The sequence below is a fragment of the Lactuca saligna genome, chromosome 2 (assembly GCF_052625555.1).
Source record: "Lactuca saligna cultivar CGN05327 chromosome 2, ASM5262555v1, whole genome shotgun sequence".
Lineage (NCBI taxonomy): Eukaryota > Viridiplantae > Streptophyta > Magnoliopsida > Asterales > Asteraceae > Lactuca > Lactuca saligna.
Genome location: NC_136418.1, coordinates 29,758,405 through 29,765,370, shown reverse-complemented (window position 1 = coordinate 29,765,370; position 6,966 = coordinate 29,758,405).

Below are 6,966 nucleotides of genomic sequence, written 5' to 3'. Positions count from 1 at the left end.
AACACGAAATCCTCTCAAGTATCATCCATTCTCCTTGAAGATCTTCATAAAAAGGTACCAAGAACACCAAGAACACCAAGAACACCATCTGGCCGCACACATGGCAGCACACACCATCTGGCAACACACATGGCCGCACACATGTGCTAGCAGCACAGTAGGCCGCACACACACATATAGTGTGTATTTTGGCCATACACCCTCTTGTATAGCCTTATAAACCCTCATACAATCATATATGATTATAACACTTCATTATAAGTGTTTACTAGTCCCTATGATAGTCCCAAAATCATCAATTAGTTGTTCATAACACTAATTATATCCATACATGTGCTAATATATGCTAAATAGGCTTCGCGTGTGTACTCAAGTCACCACTTGACACCTAGCATCAAATCCAACCTTGTCATCAGAACCACTCACTACAGGTGAGTTTATACCCCTTTAATTAAGCTTTGAAATACTTTTAATGTTTTAAATACTTTTATGGGGGGGGGGGGGGAATACAAGTTGAATACTTATAGTTATTACATCAATCACATGTGATTAATAACTACAAAACCAATGATTTCATAACTATTTCAAAATGTTTATCAAACTGTTTTACTTCGAAATGTTTTACAAACTCTTTTACTTATCAAATACTTTTATTTAAAATTTATTATACTTCTTATAAATTGCATGTCCATATATGCATAGATATATAAGAAATGTTTAAAAGGCTTAGGAAGGCCATTCGCCCTATTTCCTTTTCCTTGATTTGGATGTGGTCTGGTGGGATGTCGGGTAGCCGTCCGAGGGTCGTTTCAATATTAATTATATATCATAGGTGCATATATAGACATAAAAGTACTTCCATATTCATGCTTATCAGTTACATCATTAGTAAGTTACCATCGGGATAACACAGGATTACACTTATACTATTGCTAGATCAATGAGTCAGTTCATTCATGAGTTAATACTTATCACTATGAGAACATATACATTACATTACTATAAGTACATACACAACTATACTAGAAAGAAAACATATACAACTATACTAGAAAGGGAACATATACGACTATACTAGAAAGAGAACATATACAACTATACTAGGAAGAGAACATATACAACGATACTAGAACAGGAACAATACATTACATATACATACATACACTTACATAAATGTGATCCACTGTATCGGAGCATGCCGTAAATTTCATGGCCCGAGTTATAACCAGAGTCTCTTGGAGGGAGAGCGTGAGTTTGCGTATAGATCTATACTGGATTGACTATCCTACACCTTGCTGCTAGCTACAGCCGAACCTGTAGGTCTGCGTTTGCCAAACGTCATACCTTTTTACGACCTACATTTTTTGTTGTTACTCAGTCGATAGTATGGTACAATTAATCCCATGACACCTTAATATAAATCCGATTTAAGGTAGTTAGTACAGAAGTAGTTCTTATAATACAATACTAAGTACTACAATAATTTATCCTTTATGTACATTTAGTGATTATTTCACTTAAACAATAATGTACAAACTATATTTTGATAATGATAGTTACACTTGGAAAATTTCACACGTTTACGATAAACAATCATACAAAACAGTTACGCCTTGGTAGAAGGCTACTTTTAATAGAAAATATAGGTTTTCTGAGAGATGCAAACTTTTACAAACATCTATATACATTTTTCAAACTTACACTTGGGACATGCTCAAACGTTTTAATAACAAACACCGACACTAAAATACTTATGAACTCACCAGCTTAAATGCTGATAAACTCTTTCAAAATAACTTGTATTCTCAGGTCATCAGTAGACAGGTATCGAGACCAGCTTTTGAGAAGATGGAGCGCATTCAGGACTCATCTCTTTATTTTGATTTACATTATTTTTGGTGTCTATAACTGTACAGAACACACTTGTATTAAAAATTATATATTTAATGCAATGGATGATGTTGTTTGCTTGTTTACTATTACTGTGTTGTGATACATCACATGACGTCCTCCGCCCTAGAACGTTTCCGCCGTTCTCGGTTTTGGGGTGTGACAAAATACCACAATAACCCCGGCCCCTACCGTGACCTAACATGAACCAACTGTGGTAAGAAGCGGCACACGGTCCGATTCTATAAGGTACCAACCCAATCTGCAAACCAATGTTCTGGAGCAGGTGTTGGTCAAGCCTGCTACAATTGTGGAGAAGTTGGGCATTTCAAGAGGAACTGCCCCAAGAAGGCAAAAACTAATAATACTGGGAGAGTCCTAGCCATGGGACGGGAGGAGGCGGTCGCCGATCCCACTGTTGTTTCGGATACGTTCCTTCTCGACAACTCTTATGCTAGTATTCTTTTTGATTCGGGTGCTGAAAGAAGTTTTGTTAGTTATTTGTTCAAACATAAACTAAAACCTAAGCCCCAACCATTAACCAAAATATTTACCATCGAGATGGCTAACGGTGAGAAATAAAGCGCTGACGATGTATTCATAGGTTGTACCCTTACCCTGAACGATCATTCATTTCCCATCGATCTTATGCCAGTTTCCATTAAGAGCTTTGATGTTATCATTGGAATGGATTGGTTGAGTCCCAATCACGCTGATATCCATTGCTATGAAAAAACCATCCGTCTCAACCTTCCTTCGGGTCAAACTCTCATAATCTATGGTGACAAACTCAACTCCAATCTTCGCATCATTTCCTGCATCAAAGCTCAGAAACTCTTGCGAAAGGAGTGCCAAGAATTCCTAACCCATGTCATTAATGAGAAAAAGGAAATTAAAGACCTCGCGAGCATCCCTGAAGTCTGTAACTTTCCTGATGTCTTTCTAGAAGAGCTTCCAGGAATTCCTCCCGAACGTCAGGTTGAATTTCGCATTGACCTAATTCCTGGAGCTACCCCCGTAGCCAAGTCTCCACATCGCCTAGCTCCAGTAGAAATGCAAGAGTTATCCAGCCAACTCAATGAGTTACTCAGTAAAGGGTTCATCAGACCGAGTTCCTCACCCTGGGGAGCTCCGGTTTTATTTGTAAAGAAGAAATATGGATCCGTCTAGATGCGTATCGACTACCGTGAGCTGAACAAGTTGACCGTTAAGAACCGATATCCCCTTCCGCGAATAGATTTGGGGAGCCATTTACTTCTCAAAGATAGACCTTCGGTCAGGGTACCATCAGTTACGAGTTCTTGAGAGTGATGTTTCCAAAACAACTTTTAGGACTCGGTATGGACACTACGAGTTCATAGTGATGTCCTTCGGTCTAACCAACGCACCAGCAGTGTTCATGGACCTGATGAACCGGGTGTGTCGTCCTTTCTTAGACAAATTCGTCATCCTGTTCATTGATGACATCCTTGTCTACTCTAGGAGCGAAGAAGACCACAAGCAACACATGAGGTTAGTGTTGGAAACCCTAATATCCGAGAAATTGCACGCGAAATTTTCCAAGTGTGAATTCTGGATTCGGAAGGTAACTTTCCTCGGCCACGTGGTAGGCGAGGAGGGTATTCATGTGGATCCTTCCAAGATTAAAGCGATAGAGAATTGGTCGGCACCAAAGACACCCACAGAAATCCGTCAATTCTTGGGTCTCGCTGGATATTATCGAAGATTCATCCAGAACTTTTCCAAAAACTCCAAGCCCCTAACCACTCTAACACAGAAAGGCGTACCCTTTTGTTGGAGTGAAAAACAAGAAACATCGTTCTAGACGTTAAAGCAAGCCTTGTATAGCGCACCTGTTCTGTCCCTACCCAAAGGGACAAAAGACTTTGTTGTCTATTGTGATGTGTCTAATCCGGGCTTAGGCTATGTGCTTATGCAAAGAGGAAAAGTGATTGATTATGCCTCGAGACAGTTAAAATCACACGAGGTTGATTACACCACACATGACTTGGAGCTAGGAGCCGTAGTCTTTGCATTGAATATTTGGAGACATTATCTCTACGGAACCAAGTGTACGATCTTCACTGACCATAAGAGCCTGAAGCATATCCTCAATCAGAAAGACTTAAACATGAGGCAACGACGATGGGTAGAACTACTCAGCGATTATGAGTGTGAAATCCGCTACCATCCCGGCAAGGCCAATGTGGTAGCAGATGCCCTTAGCCAAAAGGAAAGTTCAAGCCGAAAAGTGAAGACCCTAACGATAACTATGCATTCCTACTTATCCATGCAAATCCGAGAAGCCCAGTTAGAAGCCCTCAAACCCGAGAACGTGTCAATCGAAGCCTTGAGGGGAATGGACAAGAAACTTGAAATCAGAGGTGATGGAGTCTACTGTTTCATGGACCGAATCTGGATTCCAAAGTCTGGAGGATTTAGGGAGATTGTCATGGAGTAAGCACACAAGACCAGATACTCTGTTCACGCAGGTTCGGACAAGATGTACCTAGATCTCAAGAAACAATACTGGTGGCCGAACATGAAAGCCGAGATCGCTACATTTGTGGGCAAGTGTCTGACTTGCGCCAAAGTGAAAGTTGAGTACCAGAAACCATCGGGTCTGATCCAGCAATCCAAGATACCCGAGTGGAAATGGGAGATGATTACCATGGATTTCATCACCAAGTTACCCAAGTGTCCGAGTGGGTACGATACCATTTGGGTAATTATCGATCGTTTGACCAAATCCACTCACTTCATCCCGATTAAAGAATCATGTAAGATGGAAAGACTCGCACGGATCTACATCCAAGAGGTAGTTCGACTGCATGGTGTACCTGCATCCATTATCTCTGATCGAGATAGCAGGTTTACCTCTAGATTTTGGCAGTCTCTCCAGAAGGCTCTTGGAACTAAACTAGACATGAGCACGGCCTATCACCCTCAGACCGACGGACAGAGTGAGAGAACTATCCAAACCCTGGAAGACATGCTTAGGGCATGTGTCTTCGATTTCGGCAAGTCTTGGGACACACATTTGCCATTGATAGAGTTCTCGTTCAACAACAGTTACCATACCAGTATCAAGGCTGCCCCGTTCGAAGCCCTCTACGGTCGCAAGTGCAGATCCTTTCACACCCCAAAACCAGGAACGTCGGAAACGTTCTGGGGCGGAGGACGTCATGTATAATATCAACAACAATGTAAAGTAGTAAACAAGCAACAACATCATCCATTGCATTAATAATATAATTATTATACAATTGTGTCCTGTCAAATTTTGATAAACACTAAAGCATAAATCAAAATGAAAGATAAGTCTTGAACAAGCACCATCTTCCTTTCTCCTTGCATCGGTACCTGTCTATGATGACCTGAGGATACAAGAAATTTTGAAAGCGAGTATCAGCTTTGAAGCTAGTGAGATCATAAGTATTAATGTGTCTTAATTTGTAAAACTTATAATTTTTAAGACTTGACATCGTTTTGAAAGAAAGCTTGTATAAGTATAAAAATGTTTGTAGAACAACTGTAAATGTTTGAAAAACCCTAGAAATCCCTATGATTCCTATTAGTAACAAAAGGAGTCTTCTACCAAGACTTGACTGTTCTCAATGTAATCTTCTACCAAGACCTAACTATTCTGAATGTAGTCTTCTACCAAGACCTAACTGTTTTGATTGTAGTCTTCTACCCTGACCTAACTGTTTTGATTGTAGTCTTCTACCAAAACCTAACTGTTTTGATTGTAGTCTTCTACCAAGACCTAACTGTGTTACTATTATTATCATTATAAGAATTTGTATCCTTTGGTAGTAAGATACTTACATATAATTCACCTCATTGGTTATGTGAATGAGTCACAAAATAAAGGCAATAATACAACTAACCTGAATATTACCCTTTGGTACTAGGGTAACTATCATTGTTAACTTTAAGACATCCGTAGACGTACTCTTACCTCTGTTGCTAACAACTGGGTATAGGAATAGTTAATCCCTTAATCGTATACCTGTAATGGTACCAACCGTTGACATCCGTGGATGTACTTTCACCTCTGTAGCTAACAGAGATTTTAGGAATGGTCAATCCCACAACTGTATCCTTGGGTACTAGGATAATAAATCCAATCTATCTCGTCGATTATGTGATTGAAATCACAAAGTAAAGATAAGAATGAGGGTTTTGATAACAGAGTCGATACATATAAAATGTAATAGGACTCCTCCTGATATATCTATGTAATAGTGCTCTTATAAGTATGATCATGTAAAAGTAAACATGTATATGTACTTATGTAAATGTGATCATGTAAGTGTAATCATGTAAAGTAATCATGTATATGTACTTATGTAAATGTGCTCATGTAAGTGTAATCATGTAAAAGTAAACATGTATATGTACTTATGTAAAAGTGCTAGCTGCAACGTGTGTTCTCTCTATCTAGCAAGTATAGTAATGTACTGTAATGTTCTAGAAGGTATTGACTCATGAATGAACTGACTCATTTGTATGATATCTCGTTCTAATAATTGTTCTAGCATCTTCCTGAACTACCCATATGGTAGCTTTCTAGTAATCTAAATGGTATGTATGGACATGGATGTATACCCTTGCTACCCAAGGGTATAGGATGAACTGGAAGGACCTTTTATGACTATATATGTACATATGATATATAACTAATATTTAGACGACTTTCGGACGAATACCCAATATCCCACCAGACCACATCTCAAGGCGCGAAAAGGAAATAGGGTGGATAGCCTTCCTAAGTCTTTTAAACATTTCTTATATAACTATACATATAGAGGCATGCAATTTATAATATAAAAGCATAAATAAGTTTTGTAAGACATTTGAAATATAAGTATTATTTTAAGAAAAGATCGACTTGGTGTCAATCTATAAAACAATTTGAAGGCATAAGTTTAATAAAACAGTTTAAGTATAAGGAAACATTTGTTTGAAACACAGTTGTAAATGAGTTTGAAAGGTAATGTACGGAGTAAGCTGTACAGTGTAAAAAAGGAGTTTAAAACATTTAAAATGTTTATAAAAAGTCATTTGAAG